The sequence below is a fragment of the Protopterus annectens genome, chromosome 9.part0 (genome assembly GCF_019279795.1).
Source record: "Protopterus annectens isolate FY-2018-M chromosome 9.part0, PAN1.0, whole genome shotgun sequence".
Classification (NCBI taxonomy): Eukaryota; Metazoa; Chordata; order Ceratodontiformes; family Protopteridae; genus Protopterus; species Protopterus annectens.
The window spans coordinates 887,822,324-887,836,790 of record NC_056743.1 but is presented as its reverse complement, the minus strand read 5'-3'; positions in this window follow the sequence as shown (position 1 = coordinate 887,836,790).

The following is a 14,467-nucleotide window of genomic DNA, read 5'->3' as shown; positions in this document are numbered from 1 at the left end:
TAGGGGTCACCACAGCGGAACTCCGGTCAGCTAATGTACCGGCTTACCAGGCCTGAGGCACAACCTTCAACGAAGGTACGCCCATTCACGCATGTCTCCATGCAGAAGACGCTCTAGCTGAGAATCGAACCGGACAGCGTCTTACTGTGAGGCATAGTGCATGTTACTTATATTAATGTACGTTGTGTACTCACTAAAGCCTGTGCTCTGTAAAATGTTTTCAGGTTTGTATTATTTCTTTGCTCTCCTTCCTGATGTACGATTTAGCAGTTACTCTGCCATGCACTGTCACATAGTCAGTTTGCAGGAAGAGCTACAGTTTATCATGCAACTGTAATTTGTTACACAATTACTTGCAGTTCTCTCACAAGCAGTACCGAAAGTATATGAACAGTGTTAAATTTTTGTTGTTTCCTTTAGAAAAAAATGGCAGATATAGACATTTACAGAATTTTATATGTTTTAAAAGAAAACATGATATAAACCTGAAGGCCTGCTCCACCCCTTATTGGCAAAAGCTTCATAATGGCCGAACCCTTCAGAAAGCATTTTCTTTAACTGTCACATACAGATGAGCAACTAGATGCACGGAGAGTTGTGTTAAGAAGCAAGAGACAGCAAGCAGGTCAGGCACAAGCAAATAGGTCTTGAGCACAGGTTGTATGTCCTGTCTTGACCCTTAGCAGAGATCCAAGAGACAATCCTCTTGCATTTCTGTGGGTTAAGTTTCTATGCAGTAAGTCTTATGGTTTCCTTTAGGATGGTCAACACTGCGCTGAAAGTAGGCCCTTCAACTGAGGGATTTCCTTCTTGAATGACTCGGAGATAATTATCTTTGTTTTCAGGGACTCTGATGATTGACTGATTCCATATTCCTAACAGCACTGGAGTCTGCTCATGTGCAGCACTGAATAAGGAACCTGGAGAATGCAAGACAACATGTAGCTTTAGGTACTGCCTTACAGTATTTGCCTGCTGTTCTGAGAAATTGGACATCACTTTCAGAATTTGCAAATGTTTCTTTTGAGGTCAGGAGATTTTCATCTTTATTACATTTACACTAGCCATTAGAAAGGTCCATGAAGTTGTCAGGGTTAGAAATGATTTTCTGTAATTTATTGTGCTTCCCAAAGCTACCTCATTGGGATTCTTTGATGTGTTGCAGTAACACTTCATGGGACTAGCTTAGTAAAAGGCAGTTGTCCAAGTATAGAAAAGCAGATTAAGATATGTAAAAACTCTACAAGCTATGGGTAGCTTACATGGCAGAGCTGTAAACCGAAACTGATGCCAGGCCACCTAAAATCTTAGATGATGTATATGGGATGGCCTTATTTGGATTTTGCAATGTAACTTCTATATCCACTTTTCCAATGTAAAATAATTTTTTGTGTGCAAATGGAATAACTGCTTTTAATGTTACTTTTCTGTATTTCTTTGTGTCTACATTTGTTCAGCTCAGTTAAATCTATTACTAATATGAGAGTACTCACCTCTTCAAAAATTAGAAATAGCCTGGATTAAAAAGAAAAAATCATGAGACTATTGTCCTTTTTGGAAACGAGAAATATCCCGGAATATAAAATTCATCCTCTTTTAGTGAGAGTAACCAATGCACTGCCTTCTTTATCAGTGGATGATTCATCAGAAGTTCAACCTGTTAAACTTGATATGACTGGGTGTGAGGAATGAATGTCTGTAGAAGTTATGTCTTGTAACTTTAACATTTTCTTTGTATAACCCACCTACCTCTACTTATTATTTCCCGTGCAGACAAGCAGAATTAGAAACTGCCTCCTAGGGTTATGGGGTAAGGGGATGCAGAATGTAGTCACTTTGAGAATCTTTGTGGATATCCTCTCTTCACTCCTTACAAAGCATTCCCTTAGCAATATAGCTTATAATGAGAGACCTTGGGGGGGAAGTGGGCAAAAAAATAAAAATTAAGCAGACAAGACGAAACAATGATTTTATTGTGGAAGAGATATTTTGGAAAAAAATAATCATGCAAACCATACAAGATGAAAAGAAAGGTTTTTGTTTTTGGTAAACAGTACATCCTTTAGTAAAAAGCTTTTTGAAGTCCAAAGATATGGTGCATCTCTACATTCGCATTGCACTGGGAGTTGAATTACTACCTAGTATGCCATAAGAGGACTTAAAGGTATAACTAAACATATGTGGGCATGCCATTATCTACCAATCTGACATAATAATATGTGCAAAGCTGCAGCACTCAATCCTAGTTTCTGTACTTGCATTCTAGGAAGACTAATTTTGTGTGTGGGGGGAGGGGATTCCTAGTCTCTGCAGTGAAAATAATGCATGACAAAGGAAGACCAAGAAAATTTATACTCTTATAGTGCACCTAAAACTGTTTGAGGTTTAAGCAGTGTCTCCTTTACTTTTTAAGATCATGGGAAAATCTGCCTTATAAAATAGTTTATGCAAATGTACTTGATGACAAGTGTCTGCAAGCATGTGTGTGTGTGTGTATTTATATTTATTTATACATATATATATATATATATATATATATATATATATATATATATATATGCACACCAAATGCTAACAGTGAGACTCTGTATGTATTTATGTATTTGTATGTGTGCGTTACGAGAGGGATGTGATACATGAAAAGAAGTAAAAGCAGTACAAATTCAGGCTTTGTGAAACATGTCACAGATAAAGTGGGCATTTGAGGAACGACACTGCACCAGCACCACAAAAGCAATTTCAATCTATCCAACAACTATCTGCTCCAGTTCAAAGTTAATGAGGCGCGCCTCTCCCCCTAACTCATCCTGCCACTTGCACTGATTTCTTCTTGATTACTTTAATGAAACGGTCAAAGGATTATTAAACAACTTCTAGTAGATCTATGAACAAGGCTGAGTATCATTTCATCTTCCCTGTCAAGACTACACCACGTAATACAAAAAAGACTAATGCAGGTATAGACTTCTGATAGGGTAGATAAAATATATGCTGGTAAAATATATGATGCATTGATTGCAGATAGCGACTGATGGCATATTTTGATTGGGAAAAATAAAGAGATAATTATTAATGTTAGGCTAATTTTGATTGGACAGATACTGGGAAGAGTCTGACTTGTCTCCCATCTACATTGGGCAGATAAGGGACTGAGTGATAGAGTCTGTTTTGATTGGATAAATCCCTCTCCTATTCTGAAAACTACTGCTTGAGCATATCCCTCTAAGCAGATGAATTGCTGGCTCCCAGTAATGCTTTTAATGGCTAATTACTCTAATCAGAAGAGTAAAGGCGGTTTAAGAATGTGTTTGGTTTTCTTGCCTCACAGCTGCATTCTTGTGAGGAAGAGATAGTATAGAGCAAATAGATAAAGTCAATTTAAAATCTGAACCTAACATTAAATGGCAGATTAATGAGACAAGTCTTTGCAAATATTGCTTGCTGTGGTCCATACTGTTAAAAGTCAAATACATATCTCTGTATTTAATGGTGGGCATGGTTGAATGACTGAATGGCAGAAATCTATGCAGTAATATGCATTTTGGTTTTGGTCTAATATAACAAAGACCTGAATGTTGTTGTATCTTTCGGCTTTTCCCGGTTAGGGGTCGCCACAGCGGAACTCCGGTAAGCTAATGATTGGCAGTAGATTTTTACGTGCCGAGTTGCCGGCCCTGATGCAAAACCTTCAATGAAGGTACGCCCATTCACGCATGTCTCCACACAGAAGATGCTATAGCTGTGAATCGAACAGGACAACGTCTTACTGTGAGGCGACAACGCTACCGCGGCACCACTGGGACTCATGAAAAAATAAACGGCATGGGTAGACTGACGTTTGGTGCCCATGCTCTACATTTGCATACTTTATTGCTTTGAGTTACTTACTTTTCTGAGTGATTCTTGCTAATGGATGTTATCTGACTACTAGAAGAAACTACATACAGTTTGAATGCTGTACCAGTAACTGTTCCCATGGGACCAAGGATGCTGTCATGTTGATTCAGTTTTAGCTGGTGAGGCTTTCTTAATATCCTAGCAAAACCATTACAGGTGTTACCCTCTATCTGCTAGTCAGACAGTGGTCCTAAGGCATTCATATGCAAGGCAACCTGGTGCACTGCCAGTGAGCACTTTAGTCAATAAACCTCAGGGGATTTGTTATTGTAATGTCAGAACAGTGTTGTGCTATTTACTTATAAAATTAATAAGTTACTATTACTAGTTACTTTTCAGTGAAAGTAATATATTACTATTACTTATTACTTTTCTAAAAAAGTGATATATTACTATTACTAGTTACTAACTGAAGTAATGCATTACTTTTACATAAGTATAGTTTATCAGTTATAATATTGAGATTTACCCACACAAGTAAGCACGTGCATATGAATGTTACAATGATGATGAATGGCATTTAACAGTTAAAAACTTCACTAGACTAGTCTTTGTAGCTGGGAGGCAGTGGTTAGTCTTGTCACTTTAATGCAAGAGGTTCTCTGGTTCGATTCCTGGCCGGGGTGCCTTCTGGGAAGAGTCTGCATGTCCTCCCTTTGTTCACATGGGTTTCCTCCCACATTCCCAAGACATGCTGTAGATGGATCATAGGAAGTTACTAGGCTATTGGTCCTACGTCCCCTAAAAAGCCTAGTCAAGAATTTAGCTCATGTTCTGACAAGTCAGCACATGATGCCCCTGTCCAGTAGGAACACAGGTCGAATCCTAGGGATGTATTTTCTGTTCCTCATCCAGTTTTCCAGGTTGCACTTAAAAAGGGTTAATGAAGTACTCTGCTTGATGTGGAGAAGGAGCCTATTCCACATAAGGGGGAGTCTCTGGGTCACAAATCTATCTGTGAACAAGTTCTATTGATGTCACAGACCAGGTTGAGGTCGCGCACGTGGGTTACTCAAGTGGAGTTTGACTTGCAGATATGCAGCAGTCCCATTAAGGCGGGGTCTGAGATTGCTTTGTATGCCAGACAGAGGTCATCTCTGAGGAGTCTGTATGAGGCTGAGTAGAGGGACAGGGCCTTTAGCCTATCTATGTAGGGTAGATATTTGAGGTTCTGGATTCTCCTGGTGAGGAACCTCTGTGGTATCTCCAGTTGCTGCATGTGCTTTGTGAGGTATGTGCTGAAAGGGGCATTGTACTCATAATGGGTCTTATAAGGGAAGAATACAGGGATGTTATGACCTCCTTGTCCCTGGATGAAATACCCTTACTGATGAGGTAGCCTATGTAGAAAGCGTTCTGTACAACGGAGGCAATATGGTGGTCAAAAGTCAGTTTGCTATCAACCTGGGTGCCCAAGTTCCTCACAACTGATTACGTGCTTAGGACCTTGTTATTAATGTGATAATTTGTGGGGATGTCACTCTCCCCAAAGGGGATAATGATGCATTTTTGGCATTCAGTTTGAGGCCATGTTTCTGGCACCAGTCATTTGTTTGGGTGAGACCCTGTTAGAGGATGCCCACATCAATAGAGGAATTGATGACAGCTCCCAACTTGCAGTCATCTGCAGATTTGGTCAGCCATAACCCACTGGTTTTGGCCTGCACCTCAGAAAAGTATATCCCAAACAACAGAGGCCCTGAGACTTATCCCTGGGGTACACAGATTGATGCCTAGTTGAGAGAGTTTATCTATTATACCCAAGTGGGTAATAGTATCAAAGGCTTTGACCAGGTCAAGGTAGGTGCTGTGCACCATCTTCCCCTAGTCCATGGCTTTGGTGACTGTCTCAAAGAAGTCAACCAAATTTAAGAGGCATGACCTCCTCTTGACAAAATCAAACTGTGTGGTATCGAGTGTTTGGAGGTTGCCAATGTCCTTGATAATGAGGTCCATGATAATCCGCTCCATGGCCTTGCAGATTAGCCTAGTTAGGCAGATGGGTCTATAATTTCCTGGATCTGTGCACATTCCACCCTTGTGCAAAGGGATGACAGTGGCTGCTCTCCACTCGGCTGGGACAAAACTGATACTCAGGCTTTGGTTAAATAGGATGCCTAATGGTGCTGGATTGGACATTCTAAATTGGCCCTAGGTGTGAGTGCATGAGTGTGCCTTCTGAGAAAGGTTGGGTGCCAGGCTGGCAACTCAACACCGTAAAACTCTACTGTCATTCTGCAGACTGATGATCCACCTTGGTGACACCTAATGGGAGCAGCTGAAAGAAGACAACTAATCTTTATAGCTAGAGTGTCACAAATAATAATTAAACCAAACTATGCACAGCCAGCAGCACAAGACTTATAAAAAACTATCACATTTTGTCTATTTTCAGCAATTAAAAATTAAAACCTGAAAAGAATTTTAAATGGATCATAAAAAATTGTCAAGACAAAAGTTGATCATAGATCCACCTGAAGAGTTTTGCTTGGTGCAGTGAGTTTGGGACATCGGGTGTTAAACCAATGAGTCGTGAGTTCGATTCATATTGACGGCAGTATGCAAGGTAAGGATATGATCTCTAGCAGGCTAGAATTGTCACAGTGCTAGGAGTTGTTTTAGTGAGTGAGAGCCCACAGTACCAGGAGAGGGCCGGAGACTGGTCGTCATTAGCTTTCACTTCCTTGCAGTGCTAAAAAAATGAAATAAATTTTGTTCCAGATTAATTCTAATGATCTATTATGAATTCTACATGCTATGAGTTGTGCCAACATTATGTTGTAATTTTTTATCCAAATTGCCCCCTCAAAGTCTCTATTACCCCCTAACATCAGGTTACTATCCATAGCATCCAGGGGCCCTTGGAAGTTTTCCATCGCTCTTTAGGGGGCAATATTGCCCACATTGAGAACCACTGGTTTAAGCAAAAGTAACTCAAAAGTAATATACATTTAAGTTACCAGTTACTAAAAGAGTAATATATTATGATTGCTTCATTACTATTTTGAAAAAGTAACTAGTTATATTACTAGTTACTAGAAATTGTAATATATTGCAGTAGTATATTACATATTGTAATTTATACAACGACCCCCCACTAATATTCCAAAATGTGCATGCTGACTGGTCAGCGTGCATGTTGTAAATCAAAGACTTATACTAATGGAAAACTGTCCAGCCGCCTGGACTTTTTCCATTAGTATAAGTTTTTTTTTTTTTTTTGTTATAGCAACGGAGAACGCAAGATCTCTGTTGTTTTTTAGAAACTGTCTCGCTATGTTAAAGGAGTTTAACATAGTGAGACAGCTTTAAAAAAGTAACGGAGATCTTACTTTCTCCGTTGCTTTTTTTAAAGTTGTTTTGCTATGTTAAATGGGTTTAAAATAGCGAGACAGCTTTAAAAAAAGCAACGGAGATTCTCTGTTGCTTTTTTTAAAACTTTCTCACTATGTTAAACTCCTTTAACACAGCCAGACACTTTGTAAAAAGCAAGGGAGATCTTGCTTTCTCCATTGCTTCCACCCACAGCTCTGATGTACTGCTTAAGCATACGCATGCACAGTACATCACAACTGCCGCAGAATACCAGACAGCTGCAGAAGGGCAGCATGAAGGCATTATACAATGCCATTATTTAAGAAAAGTAAGTATTTTTTTCCTTAAATAACGTCATTGTATAATAGCAATAACCCACTTATGGGAGTGGGTAATGCTGGATTTACCCACGGTTGTCTTTGTTTGGCCACTCGGGCTTCTCCCTCGTGACCAAACCACACCAGCCGTGGGTAAATCCAGCATTACCCACACCCAGGCGTGGGTTATTGCTTAAATATTACTCACATCACTAAGAACAGTATAATGTGTTGACTGGCAAGCATCCTGAAAAACTATGTTCAAGTCCAAAGGCTGCCACATGCATAGTGTACTTTTAGGCATTTTATCTAACGTGACCATATTTTTTCACCTGAAAAAGTTATTCACTGCTAGCAAAATGAGAGGAAAATGTTTCTGTCAGCCACTTTAATGAATCCCTTTCTGAGGCACAATATTTAACTTTGTATGAGTGTAGTTCTGAGCAACACCTGTAAAGGAAAATATACTGATCTCTATGATTAGATGATAATGCTGACAGTTACCTAAGCAAAGTCAAGGTTGGGGTTTAAGGCATAGTTATACTGGATTAAAATCTTTTGAAAAACTTTATACATCCGTTTTTTGCAAAATATATAAAATGTGTATCAGTATAATGGAACTCAGGGACCCTTAATTTAAAAAGCAAAAACTTATTCAATCAAGGGAGATATAAAATTTAGGTTGTTGTTTGTCTTTTGGCTTTTCCCGGTTAGGGGTCGCCACAGCGGAACTCTGGTCCGCTAATGATTGGCAGTTGATTTTTACGTACTGGCTTGCCAGGCCTGACGCACAACCTTAAACGGAGGTATGCCCATTCATGCATGTCTCCACGCAGAAGACGCTCTAGCTGAGAATCGAACCGGACAGCGTCTTACTGTGAGGCGACAATGCTGATATAAAATGTAGGTATGTTTGAAATACTAAGGAACAAAGAGCTGAAACAACACAAAACAAGTTCTTGCTCACTGCTGTCTCGTCCAATAACATCCTGCTCTTGGGTCATTCTCCATTTGAAACTAATTCTGCTGAGCATTATCTTCTGTCACTACAGAGGAGGATAATGTACAGCAGCCCCCCCCCAGTTTCTGGTTTTGCTCCATTTCCCCTGTTGCTGTTTGTCAACTGAAACTGATGATGTCATTCTGCACAATAATAAAGGTTACAGTTACACACGGTGATTACTGACAGTCACCACTCATTATGGGCAGAAAGAGATGTAAGCACATTAGATATCTGACACTCAATTATTTTAAGGAACTGTTTTTTTCTTCTCTTGTAATATTGCAGGGTCCAGATGTCCAATTTGTTGTAGGGGAGGTGTAAAACAGAGCTTCACATAGTTTAGAGTGGCAATGCTTATATATGGCAGTTATAATGCATTTTTAGTTTATGTATAAATATTTGTATCTCTGTGAATGAGAGAGAGAGAGAGTGTGTGTGTGTCTGTGTGTGAACACATATAAATCTCTGCATTCTGTCACAGTTTTAGGTCTGTGTATATGGAAGGGCATATGATATACCATCAGCTTAATTTATTCTTAGGATTGTATAAATAATAGAAATGTATTTCAACTTGTCAGTGTGCAAGGGGCATTTCATATGTATGCATGCATGCACACAAACATTAATTACACACACTGGATTGATTTTGTACATCTCAGATGTTTGATTGTGATCAAGTTTATTTATTTATTTACTATAATTTTCTTTATCAAGTAAGTGGGCTGCTCCAGGGAACATTCTCATCCATGACCATGCCAAGAGGCAGAAAGATATCCAACATTCAAGTTATAGTTACGTGCAAACATATCCGACATTCAAGTTATGGGTAAGTACAAATATGAAAACCCCTTGAAATGGTATTAAAGGGAAAAGAAATACATTTTTACAACAAAATTTGAGTAACAAATAGATGTAATGCATGTGTAACACTTTACAAATGTTTTATGGTATGTACTGCTTAAAGAAGTAGTACAGCCATCAGTAGGAGCCTAAACAAAAAACTTCACACCCTACAAGCTATAGACTTCCATGCATTCAAACCAGCTCCACACCCTACAAGCTATATACATCTGTGCAGTTACTGACACACGGTTTAAATCTGCAGAAAGTATTCTGGCAGTGCAAGGATTCAGTGCCTTCCATGCATTCAAACCAATTCCACACCCTACAAGCTATAGACATCTGTGCAGTTACTGACACAGGGTTTAAATCTGCAGAAAGCATTCCAGCAGTGCAAGGCTTCAGTGCCTTCCATGTATTCAAACCATCAACTGCACAGACAGGGACAAAAGGTGGAGTCATCTCAATCTATTATTAGCAATAAGCATAACTATGTTGGTTAAACAGGACGATGCCCTGGAATTTACCCACATGCAAATCACCATAGACATAGTCTCATACCATATCCTAGCAAGCCATTGCCCTGTGTGTTCCTAGAATCCCATAGCATATACCCAGACCTACTGGAGACACATCATTAAACCAAATATCCGATTCATGGGAGACTTTAAGTACCCCTCGAAAAACTGGGAAACACATATTGCCTCATATTTGCTGGCCCAATGATTCCTGGACTTTATTTATTTATTTATTTATTTTATTTTATTTTACATTTGTTAACTGGGGGTGTCTGACTGAGCCAAAAAGGCCCTTTTTCAGCAGAGGCCCGGGGAGAAAAGCTCCACAAAGAAAAATTACAGACACGTTTAGTTATTTAGACATGATCAGTATACACACAAATTACAAGAGACATGTTTTTACAGTGGTATGCGGCACATAAACAGTTACAGTGGAGAGAAACAAACAAAACAATATTAATTTTAAAAATAAAGGTAATTAATAGATTTGTGGTGTACAGCTGAAATTTGGAACATAGGTAGAATACATACATAGTACACAGGTAGAGTACATACATTGTAGATTAGCCAGTGTTTGTGAGTAAGATTGAAAACTATTATCAAGTGCTCTAGATTTAGTATGTATATGTTAACCACTTTCACTAGACTGGGGAGCTATCATGGCACTGCCAACTTTGCTTGAGATGTTGCCTGATGAGGTCTTTAAAGGAGGCTTTGGACAATGTGTTTTGAATGCTAGTAGGGACAGAGTTCCATTTTTTAGCCACCGAACTACTATATAGTGCATCTCCAAAGCTATTGTAGCTGTTGGTGACTTCTAGTAGTAGTTTGCTTGATGATCTAAGAGGCCTTTTGGTTGAGTGATGTACTAGGTTTTTGAGGGCAGGACACTTATTGGGGAGGTAATAGATAGAATGACAGAGGCAGAGCTGATTTTAAGTTAGGAGGTTGGGCAGTTCAAGCCAGTGGAGCTATCTCAAAGCAGTACAATGATGAGTTCTATATGAGCAATTTGCAGCAAAGCGGGCAATTCTGTTATAGCAGGCTTCCATTTTGCTTAGTTCAGTTTTGTTGAGATTAGTCAGAATGGGAGATGCATAGAGTAGGGTGGATAGAAGTTGGGAGTGAGCAATGGCTGATCTTGTGCTGTTGGTAAGAAATGATTTGATACAGTAGAGTGACCCCACTAATAGCTTAGCCTGTGCCACTAGAGAAATTGGAGTAGCATTTGTGGAGTAGATAGTGAATTGACTGTTAGTGTTTTTGTTAGAACTGGTTATAATCATAAGCTGTGTTTTCTTTGGATTGAGGATAAGATGGGCTTTGGTAAGGTAGTTTTCAATGTCAGAGAATGCTAGCTGAGTTGTTTGCAGGAGGGTGGGAATGTTTTGTGCAGCACAGATTAAGTTAGTGTCATCTGCATACTGAATTATAGATGCATGCTGTATGGAGGTATGGAGGTCATTTGTGAAGACTGTGAATAGTAGTGACCCTAAGATAGAACCCTGTGGGACTCCTATAGTTATGGGCAGCTGAGGAGAGAGAGAATTTTCCCATTTCACAGCTTGGTACCTGTCAGTTAAGTAGCTTTGGAACCAGGTAAGAGTGGGATTTGATGGATGATATTTCTTTAGTTTCTTTAGCAGGATTTGGTTAGAGACTGTGTCAAATGCTTTGGACATATCCAAAAAAAGAGGTGACACTTGTAGGCCTTCATTTTTGAGACAGTTTACTGTGTCTGTGAAGCAGAGGAGGGCTGTAGTGGTACTATGGGCAGGTCTGAAACCATGCTGAGTAGGTGACAGGATGTTGCTGTCTAGGAGATAGTTTAGCATCTGGGTATGGATGCATTTTTCTAGGATTTTGGCCAGGGGGGGAAGAGTAAAGCAATGAGTCTGTAGTTATTAAGTTCAGTGGAGGTCCCGCCTTTATGTATGGGTGTAACATAGGATATTTTCCAGAGTTTGGGCACATGGTTTTCAACAATTGATCTGTTTATGAGAGTGGAGACTGGGATAGCAAAAGCATCTGCTGTGAGTTTCAAGAAATAGCTGGGGAGTAGGTCGGCTGCTGTTGATGAGGTTTTTAGTTTGGAGAGCATGCTTTTGATTTAAGTGGTGGAAACTGTTCTGAGGGTAAAGCTTGTATTAGTGTTATTTGTGTTGGGGGGGGGATAGTGAGAAAGGAACTGTCCTGTGATACTAAGGACAGAATTGAGTTCACAAAGTGGGAGTTGAATTGTGTTTCGATGGGAACTTTAGTGTCAGGGGTGGTTGGTTTGGGGGTAGCCTTTTGGGTGGATTTTAGTAGCTGGTTTACATTTTTTCAAAATTTTTGCGGGTTGTGTTGGTATTTAGTTTGTAATGTTGTGTAGTAGGATATTTTGTCCAGCCTAATGCATTTTTTTGCACGGTTGCACAGTTCTTGGTACTTAGTTAGGCTTTGTGTTTCTTTATTTTTTTGATAGCAAAGCCAGGCAGTGTCTCTGGACTTTAGGATTTGTTTGGTTTCTTTACTGAGCCAGGGGTTTGTAGAGGTCCTAACCTTGATTTTGCGCAATGGAGCGACAGTGTCTAGGTGTTGTAGAAATGTTTTGTTGAAATATGCTACAGCCTGGTCAAGTGGGAGGGTTTTTAGGGGGTCCAGTCACAGTTACAGAGTAAAGTGTTGAGGACCTCAGGAGAGAATATTTTTGTGTTTCTAGTGGATATATAGTTAGTGGTTTTGCATATGCTTGTTCTACTACGTATAAAGTATATTATGTTGTGGTCACTTAAGGTGTCTGGGAGACTGCCTGTGTGAGGGTACAATGTGGGGTTGTTAGTTAGGACCCAGTCAAGGATGGATTCCCTTTTAGATTTTTTATCACATCTAGTTGGAATTTGGACTAGCTGCTGGTAGCCATGGAGATTTATTAGATTACTTGGTGGTTCTGATATACACGTGAACCAATCTAGGCTGAAGTCCCCCAGAATAAGGGTTTCTTGTGAGTATGTGGAAGAACACCAGGATAAGTAGTCTCCAAGGCTAGCAGGTATATTACCAGGTGGAATATAGATCACAATTGTGGTGATGACTTTTTTAGGGTGAAGTTGTAGTTGTGAGATAAGTATGTCCCAATTATTGGGTTAGAGGTAGGAGTTTGGTAATTGAAGGACAGTTAAGTTGGACTTGTACAGTAAGGCAGTTCCACCCCCTTTTTTAACAAGAAACATCCTTATTGAATCATCACTTATGACGCAGGCAATCATACACTGATATAAGTGATACAAAGCATTTTGACATTTTCAGTTGCAAACATTATGCATCACATATAATCCTCTATACAGTCATTGTCCATGAAACATTACATAACTCATTTAATTCCTGCCATACCTTAAATTTCATTCCTTCTCCAAAACATTATTCTGTATGTTTTCTTACCATAATTCCCATTTTTTTCTATATAATTTGCTCATTCCCTTTTCTAAAGATCTCATTCTCACTTCTTTTATCTCTCTTACTATATTCATAACTTCTATTATGGTTGGTTTAGACACTGATTTCCATTTTCTAGTAACTGCTTTTTTGTCAGCCACCAAAATTAAACTCAGCAAGGCCTTACTATATCTAGGCAATTCCAATCCTGTATCACAGCTCAAACATCATTTCTTTAGTTACACTAATTTGCTCACCAAGTATTTCTGACAGAGTAGTCTGCAGGGAATTTTTAAAGTCTGCCAACTCATTAGACTCCCAAAAAATATGTTCCCGATTACTTCTTTCTCCAACATTTGCAATCTACCTGAGGAAAAATTCTTTGGAGTCTGCTTGGATATAAAAATACTTATGCAAACACTTCTAAGCAAAGATTCTAAATCTAAATCTTCCAGACTTTGCTGCATATTTGAGGGCCATAAATACATCCTCCCATTGTTTCTTCGTGAACTGCTTTTCCGAGCCTTTCTAACCACAGGTGATTGATTCCTAGAGTTATCATGCAATATTTTGTGCCCTGCTAATGACCCCTGTATTAACAGCAGCTTCTGTTATAGAGTCCACTAAAAATTCTGCCAGTGCTGGTCTTCCACTTAGGATCCCACTATACCTTTTTCTTTACCTGTACTCTGATACCAATCCTTGATATGGAAAACAATTGCTAGCTTGCATTCCAAACATATTCGTAGCCTCTTCCCATTCTATTACCTTTCCCTCACTAATTATTTGCTCCCATTACCTTGGTTTCTTTGCCAGTTTTCTCCAGTAAATTACAGCCTCTCTTGACTATTCTCTGCAGCCCCAACCACAGCCACCCCCATCAGCAAAATCTCCCCTCCCCACTCCTGTGCTGGCCTATTCCCAAAAACACCCCATGCCACTCTATGAATGCAACACTCTACATGGCTATAGCTACCCTGCCCAAGGATCCACAACCAAAATTCCAGTCTCTCCCCACCTTCTGAGCTTCCTCCTTGGTCCATCACCACCCCCCTCCACTCCAAACCATAGCTCTTCACTTGTGCCACATATAGGACCCCCAACTGTGAAGCTCTGAAATACACCCTTCAAAATCAGGCAGCCTCAAACCACCCTGTCCA